Consider the following 20,760-nt stretch of genomic DNA (forward strand, 5'->3'; position numbering starts at 1 on the left):
AGCCCCCCCCCCAGAGTAACTAGGAACAATGGCCACAACTTGACGAAGAGCAGATTTAGTTTGGACATTACAAGAAAGAACTGCTTCACAATAAGGGTTGCCAGAATCTGGAATGGGCTTACATGGGAGGTGGTGCTCTCCCCTACCCTGGGGGTCTTCAAGAGGAGACTGGACAACCATCTAGCTGGGGTTGTCTGACCCCAGCCAGCGCTCTGTCCTGCCCAGGGCAGGGGATCAAACTCGGTGACCTAGTGATGCCCCTTCTGACTCTAACATCTATGAATCTGTGAATACCTTCTATTTCAGTGCAGATGTTTCTGGTATATGAAATGGCAAATACAGCCAAATACCCCAGTGGCTCAATTTCCGTATGTTCCTATTGTTGTGCCCCTCAGTTTACTGACATGTATAGCAGTGGGCAGTTGAAATGCCTTTTTGCCCAGGCTCCAGATCCCAAGAGTCCTGCTTATAATATGCATTTTGCACTGGGAATGGAATCTGACAGGTGATCGCCCTGAATAAACTGATGTGCCATTTCTTAACCACAAACTCTAATTATGCTGAAGGCAACATTTCATAAGAAGTGGCAAAGCATTATTCTTTCCTTTGGGATTTATGATAATAACATTAATCTTGATGAATTATTTTGGAATTCATGTGGCAGTCAGGTTTTCAAAGCTGTTTTCCTGCCCTGCAGGAACTGTTTCTGTTAGGTGCAGGTCAGTGAGTTTTTATTTCAACCTCTAAAGATGTACAAATGCAAATACCTCATATAAAGCTGCAAAAAAAAATTGCTAACCTGTTTGGGAATAATTGGAAATTGAAAAGGGACCAAAATATATTTGAAGTGTACCTTGACACAATGCATTATAACTAAAGATTAATAGAATTAGTTAATTCTATAACAGATCAATGTACTTTCCTTAAAATGTATCAATGAATGATAATATTCCTATCTGTTTTGATTTCTTCTTGTAACACATCATCTAAGAAAGCTAATTCAATGAGGTTAGTGGTTAATCTAGCTACTAAGACTGAGATATTATGTTGTTGAGCTAAATATATTCCCAGTGTTTGAAAGCACAAAAAGTTTCTAAAAATGATTGAGTTCAGGATCCTCAGGAAAGGAAGGATGGAGAGCAGCAGAGTAAGGACCCTGGACTTCAGAAAAGCAGACTTTGACTCTGTCAGGGAACTGATGAGCAGGATCCCCTGGGAGGCCAGTCTGAGGGGGACAGGAGTCCAGGAGAGGTGGTTATATTTTAAAGAAACCTTACTGAGGACACAGAAACAAACCATCCTGATGTGCAGGAAGACTAGCAAGTATGGCAGAGGACCATCAACAGTATAGATCAACAGGGAACTCTTCAGTGAGCTAAAATACAAAAAGGAGGCTTATGAGAAGTGGAAACTAGGACAAATGACTAGGGTGGAGTGTAAGATTATTGCTCGAGCATGCAGGGATGAAATCAGGAAGGCTAAAGCACAGTTGGAGTTATAGCTAGTAAGGGACATGATGAGTAACAAGAAGGGTTTCTACAAGTAAGTCAGCAACAAAATGAAGATCAGAGAGAGTGTGGGTCCCTTACTGAATGGGGGAGGCAATTTAGTGACAGATGGGAAGGAGGTGAGCAGCCCTTAATAGTGAAAAAACAGGTCAGGCATTATTTAGAAAAGCTGGACATGTACAAGTCCATGGGGTCAGACATGATGCACCCAAGGGTGCTGAGGGAGTTGGCTGATGTGATTCCAGTGCTCCTGGCCATTATCTATGAAAATTCTTGGTGACTGGGAGAGGTCATGGACAATTGGAGAAAAGCCATTATAATGCCCATCTTTAAGAAAGAGAAGGAGGATTTGGGGAACTACAGACAGGTCAGCCTCACCTCAGTCCCTGGATAAATTATGGAGAAAGTCCTTAAGGAATTCATTTCTAAGCACTTAAAGGAGAAAAAGGTGTTTAGGAACAGTCAGCACGGATTGACCAAGGGCAAGTCATGACTGACCAACCTGATTGCCTTCTATGGTGAGATGACTGGCTTTGTGGATGTGGGGAGAGCAGTGGACACGATATACCTTGACTTTAGCAAGGCTTGTTATAGTCTCCAGCTAAGGAAGTACAAGCTGGATGAATGCACTGTGAGATGGATAGAAAATTGGCTGGATCATCAGGGTTGGAGGGTAGTAATCAATGACTCAATGTCTAGTTGGCAGCTAGTATCAAGCTGATTGCTCCAGCATTTGGTCAGTCCTGAGGCCCGTTTTGTTCACTGTCTTTGTCAATGACCTGGAAGATGGCATGGAGTGCACCCTTAGCAAGTTTGCAGATGACACCAAGCTGGGGAGAGTAGCAGATATGCTGGAAGGTAGGGTTAGGATTCAGAGAGACCTAGACAAATTGGAGGTTTGGACCAAAAGAGATTTCATGAGGTTCAATTAGGACAAGTGCCAAGTCCTGAACTTAGGATGGAACTATCCCATGCACCAGTACAGGCTGGGGGCTGACTGGCTGGGCAGCAGCTCTTCAGAAAAGGACCTGGGGGTTACAGTGGATAATAAGGTGAATATGAGCCAACAGTGTGCCATTGTTGCAAAGAAAGCTAACGGCATACTAGGCTGCATTAGTAGAAGTGTTGCCAGTGTTGGCTACAAATGTCCACCTCGGGATCCTTAAAATTCTAGTTTATTAGGCGGATTGAAACACTGTAATGAGTTAAATCATAAACCTTGGGGCTGGTCCCCACACACACACACACACACACACATGCACACACACACACACACACACACACACAGTAGCAAGCTACAGAGTCAGGTATACCTATCCTACAAGCACTGGAGTCTGCTGTCGATGGCCATTCGAGGCTTCTTTCAGCGTGGTGTTATCCTCCATAAGGGGGTCGCCGGCTGGTCCTTCTAGCTGGACAGGTCTGGTCGAGTTGAAGATCAAGAGGGCACCCCTGAAGGTCACTTTTCACTGCCTTTTATCTGTCTTTGGTGACTCCCCAGTTTTCAGGTTTGCCCAATCCAGGGGTCATTGACCCTCTTTGGATTTCCCCCCCCTCGGTGGCTACTGGACGGCATCTGTCAGCCCCAGGGGTCATCTGCATGTACGTGCAGTTTTGGGAGTCCGTTGATGAATTTTGAATAGGTTTCTGGGAGTGATCTGGAGATATTCAGACCAAAAGTTGGTCCCCGGCGGTGATTAACTCAGGCCAGGGCTTCTAGCCCTTGATCAGTGAGGTTTAGAGATTTCCCAGTTGTTCCATTGTCTTCTATTGAGTTCTTCCGTTGGTTGATCTGCAGCTTCCAGGTGATAATTGCTGTCTGCTGCTACAGTGTTACACATTCAGTCACTGATTCACTCGCTCTTTCAGGGGCCAGCCTGATACAGGGAAGGACAGTTTGATTCCTGCCCTTGTTAACATTGTTACAATGTATAACTTACTTATGAAACTAAACACATTTAGTTGAAAGTTGAAAGGTGAGGAGTATAAAATATAAGCTACAAATGCCATGGCACACAAATAGATAAAAATACCAAACTACAAGGGGAGATACAAAATGCGCACACACAAATTTTAAAACACAATTCCTTATCTTAAAGTGAAAGAGATAGGAAGGAAGAAAAGGTAGAAAAAGAGAAACATATCCAAAGAGGGGAGAGCAAATGCAGGCAAGAGGAAAAGGGGGCTTTCTGCTACACCAGCAGATCAAGGGAATTCATAATTCCCCTCTATTTGTCACTGGTGAGGCCACATCTGGAGTACTGTGTCCGGTTCTGGGCTCCCTGTTACAAAAATATGTAGACAAATTGGAGAGAGTCCAGTGGAGGGCAATGGAAATGTTGAATGGGCTGGGGCACATGACTTCTGAGGAGTGTGTGAAGGAATTTGGCTTATTTAGTTTAGAGAAGGGAAGACTGAGAGGGTATTTAATAGCAGCCTTCAACTGCCTGAATTTAATACAACCTTCAACCACTAAGGATGCTATCGCTTGGTTTGGCAATTATGTACACGCTGACTGACTGACTACCTGAAGTGTGGTGCTAGACTGTTCTTGGTGGCGGATAACAGAGCAAGGAGCAATGGTGTCAAGTTGCAGCAAGAGAAGTTTACGTTAGATACTGAAGATCGCTTCATATTGGACATAAGGAAAAATTTACAATTTGAGTGCCGAGGGTCTGGAACAGACTCCTTCCAGAGGAGGGGGCGACCCACCCTGGCAACCTTCAAAAAGTGTCTTGACACGCATCTTGCTGGAGTCATCTGACCCCAGCAGTCTTTCCTGCCTAAGTGCAGGGGGGCTGGACCCAATGATATTGTAAGGTCCCTTCCAGGCCCTAACATCTATACATCTATTAGGAAAAACTTTCTCAATGGGATGGTAGTAATGCACTGGAAGAGGTTACCTAATGAGGTTGTGAAATCTCAATCCTTGGATGTTTTAGACCCTAAGAGACAAAGCTTTGGCTGAGGTGATCTACTTAAGGATGGTCCTGCTTTGAGCAGGGGGTTGGACTAGATGACCTCCTGAGGTCCCTTCCAGCCATAATTTTCTATGATTCTATGGTTTGGAAAGTAAAGTAGAAAAATTTCAGGTAAGAAAACATGTGAAATGTGATATCAATTACAGAAGAGGTATTGAGCCACTCGATGATATTTTGTCGCCTTTAATTCAAATACAGCACTCTAAAAATGTAGAAACTAACTAGAGGTAAGTATTCTTCATAGTCACATAGTTTCCTTGCCTGTGAGGAATCAAACAGTTCTTCCATATATAAAGAAAGAAACACAACGTTTCCACCTCCCTCCCCAGCACTTGTATATCTCATATTGCCCTGTAAAAGCGAGTGGAGTTTCTTTTGCTAGAAATACTGATGGCCACCATTTCTCTGCCTGGTTCTAAATCATTTTATGTGTGGGTAATTTATTCATTGCAACTTTTGGAGGACACAGATGGTCAGATCATATTGCACATACTAGGCACCTAAGTGAGATCTTACTTCACCTTGTTCAAGTCCTCTAAAAAGACCTCATGTTAAATGTGTACAGGCCCTCAGTCTCTTTCTGTGACTTAGTCTTAAGGTTAAGGTGATGGCATATTACAGAAGTAAGTGCATTGACATTTTTTCAGGGATTTGGGCAGGGTGGAATAGGATTACACATGGGCACCTGAGTCCAGTTAGATGCCTAGTAGGGGGAATCAGAGCTGGCTCTGAAGTTACATCTAGGTGACCTCTGGAAAGAACCCAGGAGTGTTGCCAAAAGACAAGTCCTACCCACTCACCCCTACTTCACAGAGCCATCAGTTCCTAAGCTGGGCAGTATAACGGGCTCAGGCATATACCAGTATGCACACCCCAAGACCATGAACAGGCTTTTCAGACATGAAGAGCCAAGGCACCAACTCAACACCACATTGTCATCTATGCTAATTTAAGAGTTTGGGGGCGCACACACAGCAGGTGTGGCTTATCTCTTGGCAGTACTCCTGCCTTATTCTGGAGACCTCATAGGCATCTTCTCAAAGAGTGGCTCAGCTGGTATAAATTACCATAGCCCCATTGGCTTCAAACCACAAGCCCCTTTGGAAACCTTGAGTCACCAGCACTGCTCTTTGAAGACTTTTACCATATTCCTCTAAAAAGGAGGAAGATTGAAATACTGCAGCCAAAGTCTTAAATATGTCTGCATGCGGTTTACAGTTTGGACATACTACCCAGTCAAAGCAAGTGTGAAGAATGCTCTGACTGAATTCTGTGACTCAACACGCACATATTCTAGAGTGGATGTCCAAATCAGTCCTGCAAATTCAAATTTGGAAGCACTTTCACAGATCTTGCATCATTCAACTTTTAGTATAGCCTGAATCCTCCTACTGGATTGCAGATTCCTAGTTAGGCTTCACTTGCTTCTGCTATTGTTTTGAACACAGAATCCAGCCCATCTGCACTATTGCAGAACCAGTCAAAGCTAGGACTGGGAAAAGAAAGGAGTAAAATGGAGTTCAGGTGAGGCCACAAATCATCCCTGCAGGTCCCAAACCCCTACTCTGGGAAAACTGTGACCTAGCGGTGCTTTCTCTTCTCTCTGCTATTAGTAAAAAAGTGCAGATAGGACCCAGGCAGAGACTCCTTCTGATAGAAGTATCTGCACAAGCAGCAACAGTGGGGATCTTAGACGGGACATTTTCTGGCCTATGCTGAGCGGCTGCTTCCTCCTAACTTCTCTTGTCCCCACCTCTTTGGTTTTTCAATTCAGCTTTACTCCTCACCTGTTCTTCTCCCCTGCCCTGTCCCCTCAACTTTTGATACCCTTTTTTTCATTCACTTTTCTTTCCACATACCTCATTCAGGAAGCATGACACTTGTCACCATCACATGCTTTTGCCTGTGTTTTACTCCCTTACTCCACCCGACATCTGTCCCGTCAGCGTAGATTATAAAATCTCTAGATGTGGACTATCTGTCACTCTGTGTTAGTACAATGCCTAACATAACAGACCCCCCTTTCTTGGTTGGTCCTTAGGCACTGCTGTAATAAACAGGATTATTAATAACAACAGTCATCTTACATTTTGGTTTTCATATCACTAGCATCGGAAATAGTGAGTCACGTTCCTCCATATTCTAGAATATTGAGTTGGGTATAATCTATCCTCATTTTTGCATTCTCCGCCAGTCTTTTATCGTCAGTCTGTATTATCTGCTAGTTTTCATCATTTGTATGAACCAATTCAGTGACTGAATTCTAGGAACTGCCGTACTCACAAATTGTGGTCCAGAATCTGATTTTTCACCCTGCTGAATATAAATTATGATGGGCATTAGTGATTTTTCTTCTTCCGTTCCATAAAGCTTACCTGAGCATTTGTTGGAAGAATAAAATCCGTGCTGTATTTGCTGTTCGTTGGTTCTGCACATGTGAGGCTGACTAGCCCTTGTTCTCATGGCCACCTGTATGTATTCACCTGAATTGCATGCAGGTTTACCTTTTCTTCTGTGTCTTTAGAATATCACATTATTATTATCTGGTTAAAATCACACGAATTCAACTGCATCTCCTTTCCAACAGTATTCCTCATTTTCATTTCTTCATTAAATGCATACCCTGCCTGAATTTCTGTGTTCCTACTCACTCCAGCAGAATGGTTCCTATGGTGACACACTTTCCATATACCCCTTAAATTGTGCTCTAGCATACAAAGCATTGTATTAGGCACCTTGATTTATTGAAGTGGGTTTTTTTCAGTTTTTAAAATCTAATCCCACACGACTCACTTTGGAATTTTGATCCAACAATTTATTTTGGTTTGGTTTTGTTCACATACAGATGTGCATTTCAAACGTTACTTTTATGTGGGGTTTTTTATTTCAAACATATTTTTTATTCAAGTATAAAATATTTAACAAATCTGGTCTTTTTTTGTTTACCCATTTAGTAGGCTATGAATATTAGCATTAGTTATATCATCATTCTCCATTATTATTGGAGCTTTCCTATAGTGTAAACATTAAATACAGAAAGCATACCAACTTCAAGTGGCTGTATAGGATAGATATCAGGAGGCACTACTTCACAGTCAGGGCGGCTAGGATCTGGAACCAATTTCCAAGGGAAGTGGTGCTCACTCCTACTCTGGGGGTCTTCAAAAGGAGGCTAGATAGACACCTTGCTGGGGTCGTTTGACCCCAGCATCCTTTCCTGCCCATGGCGGGGGGTCGGACTTGATGATCTGCTCAGGTCCCTTCTAACCCTACCAACTTTGAAACTATGGATGTACTTTTATACCACATACCTGCAGCATATGAACTGTTTACAGAACTTACTTTCAAATGCCTAGGATGTTTCACTTGTGTAGTCTCTGCTACTCTGCACAGAGGTATAGGTTGTGCTCAGAAAAGAATCATCTCCTTCACTCAGCACTTACAGTCCATCAACAAGTCTATCACACAGCAAATCAACAAGATGTTCTTGTTCACAGCTTTTGGATAGTAGTCACACCGTCTGTTACAAACCGATCAAATGTTTCATCTGCTATGCTGCTTTGCAAGTGTGGAACACGTTCCTCTCCCATGTGATATTTTTTCTCAGGACTGAAGCAATCTTTAAATATTTTCATCAAAATATTTGATTATGTCCACTGTTCTGTGTGAGAGTTGATCACATGAAAATGTACTTTTCCCAGTGTATAAATAAGCACATATAGCATTATATTGTTATATATGATATGTAGTCATTATATACAATATGATTACATGTGAGATTATAGTTATATTTTTTCTTTGCCCTTCCCCATATGCTGTTTGTTATTTTATACCTATGTTGTTAGTATACCATAATTAGGTTGAATATAAGAATATATATAGCACACGTGTGTGCATGCAAGTGTATATGTATATATGTATGTAAATATATACTCACACAGACAGACACAAAATAGGAACAAGGTTATGCAACTTTCTTGTAAAAGAGCTTTCCATTTACACAGGTTGGAGACAGAAAATTATTATTATTTATTTATCTTTCTTTACCGCCTGTTAGCTCTCTAGTCATGGACACAGTTGCATCAGATGCCCAAAAGAGCTTGCAACCAAAGTATAAAACAACAGACAACAGATGGACACAGACAGACAGCTGGGAAAATATAAAGAAAATGGGACAATATTGGTCAGCGTGATAGGGAGCAGTCAGTACATACCAGCAGTGTGCTCATTGTTAAGTGTGTTTGTTGGAGTGGGTCTACAAGTATTGGGTTATAGGTGACCATGGGAAACAGTTCCCAAATATGAAAGGTAACTGGGTGGAATCATGAAGTTACTGCTTCAAACATGTCACATGTTAGGTGAAGGAATGATCAAATGTAGATGTCTATCTCAATGGAGAATGAAAATTAGGATAGATTTTGAAGGGCCTTAGAAGTGAAAGCAAGTAGCTTACGTTTGATGTGACAGAGAAGAGGGAGCCATTGTAGAGATGTAAAGTAAATGTGACAGTCAAAGGAGTGGGCTAGGAACATGATCATACTGCATTCTGGATGGAGATCAATGACGCAAGGTTGTAGGTATCAAGGTCAGAGAAGAAAAGATTGCTGCACTAATTGAGAAAGGAGCCTGTACAAGAGGTGTTAGTGGTGTGAAATGGAATCAGCTTACTCGAACTGCCGTGCCTTTGAATGGTAGTACTAAGGATGAGTGAAATCTTAGTACAAGGCTGTGCACCAGTTCTGTCCCAGTTATGCCCTACTTCAGAAGCTTAAATAAACCTTTTATGATCCCTTCCTATGTGGTGAACTTCACTCAAAGTGCACATGTAAAGCTGGTTATACACATGTATCAATCAATGTTAATAGACAAAGTTGTATTTTAATGCGCTATTTGATATTGAGTTTGCAATGATGTTAGTGAGAAAATATCACACAGAGCAGGGATCAGCAGCCCCAGCTTTGATGTTTCCTTCAGTGTTCAACCTTGCTACTGTAGCATTCCTTTAACCTAGTGGCTGTGTTCCTTATTTCATCTTGTTAGGGTACTTTATTAGTAAAGGAAGCATCCGGGGTGGATCCTGGATTTGGCAAAAGTGGATGTGAGAGCAGCAACCCATGCTGTAGAGGTGGCTGCACCATCTCCTGCTAGATGCTTCTCTGCACCCACTTGTGCAGGCAGACCAGGTAGGGAGAGCTTCTGGGAACTTTTTAAAGTCCCAGAACCAGTTAAGAGTCATGCCTCTTCCCACTTCTTCCCCCCTGTACCCCACCTTCTCCTGCTGCTTTCCCAGTTAACCCAGGCACGGGGGAAGCTTTTTTAGATCTGCTTCTGCCAGCTCCAGCCAGGCTGCATAGGACCTGGGCTCAAATGGGAATGTGACAGAAAAGTGGCAGCGGTGATGGGTAGATGGGTAGGTTCCCTCACACTGCCCAGTCCCCCCAGCAGCAAGTTCAGGGAGAGGGAACACCCTCCTTCACGTCCACTGCTGCTGTCCCTGTCACTGTCTCAGCTGAGCCCAGCTCCCAGGCAACCCAGCTGGAGCAGGCGGGCGTCTGCCTCCAGCACAGTGGGGAAAGCAGCAACAGCAAGAGGAATCAGGGGGAAATGGAGGGGAAGAGATGTGCCTCTGAGCACAGAAGGTAAGGGAGGGGATTCTTACCTGTTTGTAGACTTCAGAAAGGTCCCCAGAGGCATCCATGCCATGGTCCAGTCATAAAGTGCGGGTGCAGCCACTCCACTGCACCCCCTCAGGAACTGCCCCTGGCAGTCTCCATTCATCAGGATCCTAATTTTTGTTGTACCTTTGGGTTTTATTGCACAGTTTTCTAAATATAACCAAATGTGTGAAACCATGTTTAAAATGACTATAATAAATAAATCAGGCACGCTGGCAGAAACGGATGATAACTGCAATTAATATGCATATAAAACATCTTATGATGCGTTTTGCTTTTGTGCTTACTTCCAGGCACCATGAGAAATCAGTGAGATGGCACACTGTGTGTAAACTTGAAGCCCATGCTTAGGCTTCACAGAATCAGAGCTCAAGAAAAAACTCCTGCTTAAAATCTAGATGAGTGCTTGCTTTTTCTACAGAAAATGGCCCTGTATTAGGAATGCTTTCCCTCTCCTGGTCTTGTTTTGCCAACCCAACTTATCTCTCTTGACATTCTTCCGAGAAGCTCACTTTGCCATGTTGCTTGCAGCAAGTGATTTAATTCACAATAAGCAAATATTAGTAGCTATCTGCAGCTGCAGAGAGATGAAAATGCAGGTGGCTCTGATCCTGTTGTTAACACACATCTTTGCTCACCTCATCCTCACCCTTAGATGACTCTACCTTGTGCCACTTGCAGACTGACATAGAAAGCTCTTTGAACCTTTCCGTTTGTTCTATAAAATAATAGCAAACACCGGAGCTGTTTAATCTATTTCAAATGTATTCTCATGCTCTATTTTTGCCCAATATCACAAAGACTTTCTGCTAAGCATTAATTTTACTGAGACTATACAGATCTTGGCAGGATCAGGAAGTAAAGCCTTGTCCAAATGTTTTCCGTGGCTTGCATAACATTCCTTTTCCAGTAGCAGTAATTCCATGATACACCAGCCATCCAAACGGCAAACAAAAGTGGCCATTGATTTTTTTTAAATAGCTTTAGGTTGTTCCTTATACCATGCCTATCACCAAAATCTGAGCACCTTTTAATAGGACATTAAACAGTGTGACTTATTTCTGTTGTGTAATATTTCTCCTATTGTCTTCCTAAAGAGGGATGCATATGCAGCGAAATGTTGTTTCAACTATTTTGTATGTGTCCTGCATAGGGAATGAATGGTGAGGGGGTTCATCATTGTCCTTTACTTGGTGTTCATTCTGTAGTCTTGAGCCCAAGCTTAGGAAAGCTCAGTCTCAGTTTAAATTTTCAATTCAGTCCCCATGGATCAAATCCTGATTCCACAAAGTCCCATTCAATTCAATGGGACAAGGCTTTTACCCATTGGAGGTGATTTTCAGAACTGCTGAGAACCCATAGCTCCCATTGACAAATGTGGTATTGTGGGTGCCCACCACTTTTCAGACATTAGACCCAAATTGCCTTAAATTGAACACCCCAACCCAATCATTGGTCACTTAAAAATATTAGCCTTAATAATGGGCGCGTCCACATATGCAAGCACGTGTGCTTGCTGCAGCTAAAATTGAAGCGGTGTAAATTTGAGCCAGGGCTTTTTGCCTCAGAGCACATGCTTGGACATGCACTTTGTTGTGAAACAAATTGTGCTACTTGGGGCAAAATAACCCTGCCTGGTTCCTCCTGGATCTGTAGCCAGGGGAGCTAGAGCCCGGGGCCAGCACCTGTGTTGTTCCCAGCAGTATAAAAAGCTGCACTGTCCTGGCCCCAGCAGTACAAAAACCTGCCCTGGCCAGCAGCTCAGGGCTACTTGACTCAGGAGCTTCATTGTTTCATTTTAATCACGGGGAAAAAAAAATTGTGTAATAGTGGTATTTTATTTTAATCACAGAAAATTTTGCATTACTTTTTTTAATCCAAAAATTGGGGATTTTTAAAAATCAGAGATAACCAGGATCCCTGGTAATTAGCAATATTTTTTGCCTGATACCTGTCTCTGATAAGCAGGTTGTATCCACATTGCAATTGCTGGTGTCAATGTACTATGTGCAACCATGCCCAAATTAATTTTAATCTAGCTAGTTCAGGTAGCAGACAGTGAATATGCTTGTGTCCCAGTGAACCCTGGAGCACAAACAAGTAGGCTTATGTAGCCTACCATGAAGACCCTGCTGCCAAATCTTCAATGCTATTGGTTACCAAGCTGCCTAGAATGAAACAAAAGTCTTTCCTCTCTCCTGTTGCCTAAGAAAAGGTGCTCCGGCCAGCTACTGTCTCCAAAAAAACATGTATGTATTGATCAGGAATACTATTGCACTTCTTTTAAAGGAGACTCTTAGAACAGACAGCACTACAATAAAAAACAGTGGATTAGACATATTTTTGTATATTATTGAGAGTAACGTCCTATAACCTAGGCCACAGAATTTCATCCAGATTTTTCTGTATTTCATTCTGTAACTTGTATTTAACTAAAATAAATCTTCTAGAAAGACATCCCATCTTGATTTAAAGATGTCACAAGACAGAAAATGAACTATTTTGGCAGTTGTTAATCGTCATCGCTTTTAAACATGTATGCTTCATTTTGTACTTGAACTTCCAGCTACTGGTTCTTGTCGTGTCTTTCTCTGCTAGGTTTAAGAACACTTTGGTACCTGGTATTCTCTCCTGGTGAGCCTATCTGTACACAGTAATAAAGCTATCTGCTGATTTTCTTTTGATTAACTAAACAAATTAATCTCTTCAGGAGCTAAAAAGGCATTTTGTGCTATCCTCAAAGGATGCTTTGTGGTACTCTTCTCTATCCTTTCCACTTTGGAAAGGAGCTCTCCTCGGGAGACAGCAGCGGAGGGAGCAGGGAGATGGAGACAGCTCCAGAAGCATTCCCCTGCTCTCCTGAGGCTGGAGACAAGGAGGGGAAGAAGCAGGAGGCTGGAGGCAGCACAGGAATGCCTCCGGGGCTGTCTCCAGCTGCCTGCTTGATCCCCTGCTGTCTCCAGCCTCCTGAGGTCCCCTCCTCCAGCCTCCCACCAACCCCCTGCTTACCTGGCAAAAGCTGGGTCTGGGTCCCTGCAGCGTGCTTCAGGAGCAGGGAAAAGGCCAATCATAGAGGACCGAGCCTCCGGTTGCCTCAGACCCATGTCCTGACCCGTTTGTTTTCCCTGGGTTTTAATTTTCTCCATTTTTTCATTCCTGCACATGCCTCTTGCTCTACTTCAAAGGGGTTTGAGATGGAGCAAGAGGCACATGCCTGCACATCTGGACGCACCCAATGTGTGTAGAGCCTTGCTCTGTTATCAATATGGAGACATAAATGAGCTTAGTTTGAGAGGGAGTTGATTGTGGATGTGTGAAGACTCAAATAGGCAAAGATTGGGATCGTGCTATACTTTTGAAGTGGCTTGTAGGAACTTTAAGAAGTTAGGACTATAGGTCACGGTGATGTGTGGAAAACCTTCAGTGTAGATTGCACAATGCTGGCAGGTAGTATTGTGTGGGGGTGAAGAAGAAAGAAGAATTTTATTTCTTTCTCTTCAGGGTCAATGAGGTTTGAAAATGTGCAAATAGGAAGTTTTTATATAAAATAAATGAAAACAGGCTAGATTATTTAGACTGTAGTGTTTTGGGGTTTTTGTTAAATGTCCTTGCATACTTCATATGGTGAGTTAAAAACTGAGTGTCTTAAAGCAGCAAAGAATTCACCATTTGGAATCAATTTCATATTTATGAAAGTTTCTGGGAGATATTTAATATAGAATTTTATTACAACAGTAAAATATGCTAATTTATGCAACCCTATGCATGTTTTCCTATTACCAGGTTGAAAGCAAAAATAAACCTCCTGAGTTACAGAGGACAAAGTGTGTAGCAATTGGTTTTTGATTCCCAAGGGAGCAGCAGGACAAAAGGGGGAAGAAAAGACTGAAGAGAAGGAAGAAAAGGATGACAGCACTATTTCCTGTAGTCCTCTTCTTTAGCCCACTTCACCTGTAGGACTCAGAATAAGTTTGGATACTTAACTGAATCTCTCAAAAACTTGTGTGTGCTTGGTAAAGGGTATAAAAATCACTTCTCTATAAGTCAGATAGTCCCACTTTGGAATAGCATTTTAGCAGCCATTACACAGCCCACAGCACTTTAAAGGTGTGCTGTTGGAACACATTACCTACCCTCTCAGGTGTCATTAAATCAGTGATGAGAAGCCTTAGATTTTTACCACATGCTAAGCTTGGGGAACTGAGGTTTGAAATCAACCCCTTTGCTGCATAATGAGGATGTAAACCCTTATGGCAAGGCTAATTCTACTGAGATAATGAAATCCAGTGTGTGAATCCACCTCTAGCATCTTTCTCTAGGTTTATCTTGGGACTTAAATCATGTATCAAGTGCTAGGATGCACCAACTCACATGCCCTAGTATTGACAAGACACTGGGGAACGTAACATGGGTCGGACTGGCTGGGCTAATGCCTACATCACATGGAATATAGTGAACAGAATTTAGTTACTTAGTTACTTGAGTTTGGAGTCAGGGTTTAGCACCAGGGCTCGACACCCACACCTAACTTGGCATTATTTTTGTCGCTTATATAGGAATTCCCACACTGGTTCAAGCTAAATTGAAGTGAAAAAAATAGTGAAAAGAAACAAGGAGAGTCAGCTAAGCAGGTGCTAATGTATGGGAAGAATTTGTATTTGGTAGAAAAAGCAAAAAAAGAATCCTAAGAAAGGAAGGTAAGCCAGTGAAAGGGAAAGCTTAATCCATTTTGGGAAGATACTGTGTGAATCTCTCTTTATGATATCACAGTTGACTGCTGTTCAAATGATTATGATGTCACTAGCTGAGAATTTTGACTTCAAGGAAAGCAACACAAAAGCAAATTGAGCTTTTTTTTCAGTACCTAAAAGAAAGATGAGCAGTGTTATATGGTGGCAGGTTTCAAAAATACTCAGCACAGGCTCTAAGTTGATTTGACTTCATAGTTAGGCCAACAGTGAGTGCTGTTGAAAACCCCACCAGAGGAATGCATAGCTGCAGCAGGGAAGTGCAAGGTAAACTAGATAAAAGGAAGGCAAAGAATGCAAGAGAATTACTGTTGTTGATGAATATATAACTTGCTTCATCACCAGAGGGTTAAGTCTGCCATTTTGTATTTATCCCGAAACCCTGTGGAGCTCTAATATGAATATAACTAATTGGAGATGACAAAAGAGATGCACATTCCCAAGTTACAAGAGTACATCTTTGTTCTGTCTGACTGTTACTTTTCTTACAACCAATATGGTGGCAAAGTAAAGTAGTGCTGGGTCTACTCTCTATCCTGGACTAAAAGCATTATTAGTTCATTAATAAAAATATTTGTGTTTCTATAATTTGGGGTAGTTGGTTGTCACTCTGTTGGTCTAAGGACATAGGCAGACAAAGTTCTTTGGATAGCTGTGATATCTTTCATTAGACCAACGAAATAGTTGGAAAAATTGTTCTTTGCAAACTTTGGGGCACAAACACCCTTCTTCAGGTATACACATATACATAGACTCTCTCTATAAACCTGAAGAAGGGTGTTTGTGCCCAAAAGCTTGCAAAAAACAATTTTTCCAACTATTTAGTTGGTCTAATAAAAGATATCACATCTACCCAAAGAACCTTGTCTGCCTGTGTTTCTATAATGCCTTTCATTTCAGTATCCAAAAGTGCTTCAGGGCACTGAAGCATGCTTGCTGAGGTAACATCTGTGTAGCAGGGGGAGAGAGCACAAAGCTCCTGTACAAAGAGTCAGGGCACAGACAGAAGCAACAAGTTTTGCTCAATCTGGCCACAGAAAGCAGTCTGTAGCCATGACCAAACACAAGTGCATGGCTGCAGACCACTTCAAAAATGGCTAATTGGGAGAAAATCTGAACTCTCATTGCATGAGGGTTCAGATGAAGGTATTTCAAAATAGTGTCTTCTTAAACTTGTGTGTAGGCCTGCCTGCCTGCCCACCTCCAAGGTGTTTTCAGAATGGGAGGGGGGAAAAGGAGTGGAGGGAGTTTGGTCTGGGGGGAGGGTGGGGTGGGTGTATTAGAGGCCCCACTCTCCAGTGTTAGCTGGGGAACCCCTAGAACCAGTTTCTTCTGCTTCCTGTCCCTCTTCCCATTCTGAAAACTTTGCAGCCTTGCAAACAGGAGGGGTCATTGCTAGGGGAAACCAGCCTCAGGCTCGCAGCCAGCAGCTAGATTCCCCTCCCCCCTGGAACCAAGGGTGAACTTCTGTTTGGTCCGGGGGATCACTGTAACTCAGAGCACTTCCTGCAATGCCTTCTCTGTTATAGTGGGGAGCTGCACTTCTTCTGCACCCTCAGGGAAACTTGAGCAGTGCTCCTGATCACACTAGTGTCTTCTAAGAGGGCAGGCATGGGGAACAGTGTTGGCATCACTCCTTTCAACCTGGAATTGGCTTTTAGAGGCATTGAGCCTCAGACTATGCAAATAACTGAGTTCCTAATTTGGTGGGAAGAATCAGTTGTCCAAGCTCACAAAATACACGAGGAACAGATATAGACTCTTGGACGCTGAGTTAAACAGTGAGACCTCCCTGACATTTCTACTTCTGGATGCCTTCACAATTCTCCAACTAACTGCCCAGTGCATGTTACAATGGTTCTCATATTGGTATTGCCTGCCTATTAGGGCTGTGCAAAGCTTTGGTCCCTGATTCAATTCAGTGGAGATTTGGCCTGATTCAGTGGCCAAATCTCTGAATCTGAATCTAATTAAAGGACCCTTTAATCTCTCTGAATCAAATCACAATCCTCCAAATCAATTTGGAGAGATTTGGAAAGATTTGGCGATTTGGACAGAGACACAGCTTAAATGTTTTTTCTACATACCTCTAGGTAGCAGGGACTCATGAATGCTGCAATGCTGGGGCGCATGGAGTGTCCCACAGAAGTGCAGGGGGTTCCCCAGCGCGCTCGGCAGCAGACCCGGAAGTGAACCAGAAGCACATGTGGAGGGGGGCCTGCACGCCCCTGGCTCGATGACTGGTGCCTCCTGGGTCTGGGGGGGTACCCAGGGTGCCCCTGTGGCCAATCACTGAACCAAGAGGGTATGGTGGGGGGCAGTGTGATCCCCAGCAGATCCAGAAGTGGACCGGAAGTATTTTGAGCATGCAGCACTCCTGTGAGACACTCCATGCGCCCCAACATCGCAGCAATCATGAGCCATGCTTGGTACCTCAAGGTATATAGAAAAAACATTTAAAGCTGTGTCTATGTCTGAATCGTTGATTCTCCCAATCAGCATTGAATCTTCAGGTTCAGATTCAGCCAAATCGACTCAGGGACAGTAATCCAAATCAACAAATTGAATCACTGTCCCTGATTCGGGCCGAATTCGAATCAAATTTAGTCCGCTTTGCACACCCCTAATGCCTATTACTTTATTCTATCATCTGTTTTTATTTCCTGGTGATTTTTCTTTCATTACCTAATGTTTAGTAGGCATTAGATTGGTTGTATTTCCTCAGCTCTGAAACAAATTGTGAGCTTTTTTTTTAACCAGTGTGACCATTTTTGAGTCAATAAAATCATCAAATCTATGCATAAGAAAAAATGGTGTTATCTTTTAAAGCTTGCATTTAGTTAATAATTAGGCTGTACAAATGGCTAATGTAGTTGACTAATTTTTTTTAAGGTTTAAAATAGTCCTGGTATTGTTTGTTGGTTTTTTTTAAAGATGTGCCTCAGAGTTTTTTCAGGCTTCCCAAAGGTTCTTGGTAGAGAGGGAAAGTTATTCAATAATAGCATCCAGAGAGATTCAGCACGAGAAACTACTAGGGGGTTTATGAACAGGCAGACCAGTTGCAGAGGGAGCAGTTTGAAAATAAGGGCCTCCTGAGCTGAGTGTTTGTTCAGGAATAACGTGGACAGGGAAAAAAAAAATCCTAATTTAAAAAGAAAACAACATAAGCAAATCTCTAACAGAGAAACGAGGATTCGAAGAGCCCAAGAATACTGTGAACATATGCCAGAGTGAACCACCTGTTGGTCCCTTTGCATCAAACTCCTTCATTCCCTTTCCCTTTTGATGCTGTTAGCGCTTCCACTAGGGTCTGGGTGTTTGTTGTCTGGACAGCTAATCTTCTTTCCTACTAGAGCTGGAGAAAGGAACCAGAGCCACTCGATATCACATGTGATTTTCATGCTTTACTACCGACATTGGCAGAATAGTACCTTAATTTTAAATTCTTGCTTGCCTGACGCAGCATGGCTGTCCCTTTGGCTGGTTGTAGCCGTTCATTTGGAAATATCTCACAAACCTTTCACGGGGCATCGCTGCAGTCACTGTACCCAGGCAGTGCCCACCAGCACATTGTGTAGCATGCTGGTTTCCAGGCTGTCTTTTCTTTGGAAACAATAGGAAACGTTCAAGTTTCTCATTTGCTTGCAAAAACCTTCAGTGTGATGCATTGGAAGGTGAATGGCAGAAGGGCATAATTCAGACTGGGTGGATGATGATGGTGAGCCTCATGCCGTACATTGAAAAATGACATGTAGAAAACAATGCTGAAAAATTACATTTATTAGTGTGACTAATCACTCAAAAGGTTCAGATCCCCAATCTAGCATCATATTTCATGCTCCCCTTCCTCAAATATACTTACATACTGTTTGTGTGATGTTTAACTGTAAATCTAATGACCCTTATAGCAGATTACACTTAACATTATAATGCTTGTGTGATGTTAGACTGTCTGACCCCTTTGCTGGTTCTGTCAGCCGTGGAAGTCTAGGGGAGGTGGGGATGATAGGCAATTTTAGTTTAACTCTCTCAGAGACAGTTTTATTTGTTCGTGGCAAGTTTTTTTTCAACCCACACCTTCCAAGTATCCTTTTAACCTCCTCATGCTTCCAGGCACATTCCCGTCCATATGCTGTCAGATATAGGAGCTCATTTCTTGATCTGCCCAACCTCCCCCATCCCTCCACCATGAACATGGCTTTCTCCCTTGGAGCATGAATTCAGCTCTTGGGCCTAGATGATACATTTTGAAAGTTTAACTTTCTTTTTCTTTCTCCTTCTCCTACTCTGATTGATGGAAAGGGTTTTGTAGCCACTCTTTTTTTCCAGGTGCAATTATCACTTAGAAATCAAAAGATATGGACAGTCAGAACAATTGTACTGATTGAGCAATTTACCGTCTTTCAGGGTGTTCTTTCAGGCTGTACCTGTTTCATGTCTGCTCTGTCCTACAGTAACTGGTAGTTAATGCATGGATGATTTATTCTGGTGTAAATTGCCCTTGTTTAGCTTCAGTTGCTGTGGGATAGGAGCAGACACATGAAAGAGTTGCAAAGGATTAACTGATGCACATTCACAAGTGGTCTTTCCCTTGTGAATGCAGTATAATTGCTTCATCTGTCCACAGCTGTAGATTTGTGTGATATAAGTAGGAGATGCAGAGAAAGAGGCAAGTAGCTGGCCTGGTAAAAATAATCAGACCCTAAAGCTGGGGAAATATAAAGGCTGCTCTGTGAATAAAATTAAATGAGAGCATGTCTTTATAGGCAGTGGTAATGTAGATTCTTTTCAGCTGCTTAAGCAGAAACAAATTAAAACATGCATGTTACTGGCTTGTAAAGTAATATAACATGGCTGTCATTTTCATAGAGTTTGACTGGCAGAGTTTAAGGCCAAACATGAGATTATCTAGTCTGACCTCCTGTATGTCACAGGACCGTATATGTCACTCGGTTACCTCTGTACTAAGCCCAATAACTGGTGTGTCACTGTAACACGCCACTTGTTATGCTAAAGTATACCTTTTTCTGAAGGGCAACTATCCAGTCTCAATATAAAGGCAAAAGACGAAGAATTCATCACTTCCCTTGGTAATTCATTCCATTGCTTCATTGTTTTAATACATGTTAAAAAATGTGTGACGTTTCTAGTTTGAACTTGGCTTCAGCTTCCAGTCTCTGGCTCTTGTTATGCCTTTCTCCTGTAGATTCAGGAGCTCTTCAGGATCTAGTATCTTCACCCATGAAGGTCCTTGCATAGTGTGATCTAGTAATTAGTCAGTTTTCAACTTGATAAGCTAAATAGGTTGAGCTCATTAAGTCTTTCTCTTTCTCTCAGGCATTTTCTCCAGCCCTTGAATTATTTTATGTCTGTTTCCCATCCCCATCTTCTCAATATATTTTTAAGAGTGATTACAGATGTCATAGTCCAACATCACTCTCATTACCCAGATTCAGGGGTAAAATCATTTCCCTTCTCCTACATGCAAATCCCTTAGTCATACATTCAGGCCTCACTGATGCCCAAATCACTATCTGCAGTGACATACTCCCCCACTCCTTAGTGGTTCCCAGGTTTCAGTCCTAGAAATGTGAATTTGGCTTTTTTCAAACACTGTTCAAATGGGCCCAAGTTCCCAAGTGCTCTGGATCATTTGGAATACCTGCCGTTATGTCTTGTGCTAATCTTTGTGACATCTGCAGTTTCTATAGACAGCATTTTATATTTACTTTTATATCGCTGCAGAGACCATTGAAAAGTGTAGGGCTTGGTGCTGCCCACTATTAAGCCACACTGGAGACATCCCCATATGAAAATTCTCCATGGATGCCTACTTTATGAAATCCAT

The 20,760-nt window shown here is 42.4% G+C and overlaps 1 protein-coding gene across 10 annotated transcripts in view; it reads left to right on the forward strand.

The window, feature by feature from the left end:
* The window catches only part of DLG2 (discs large MAGUK scaffold protein 2), a 1,595,452-nt gene that overhangs the window by 1,369,060 nt on the left and 205,632 nt on the right, over positions 1-20,760 (forward strand). The window lies entirely within an intron of this gene.

This window comes from Alligator mississippiensis, chromosome 1 (assembly GCF_030867095.1).
Source record: "Alligator mississippiensis isolate rAllMis1 chromosome 1, rAllMis1, whole genome shotgun sequence".
Lineage (NCBI taxonomy): Eukaryota > Metazoa > Chordata > Crocodylia > Alligatoridae > Alligator > Alligator mississippiensis.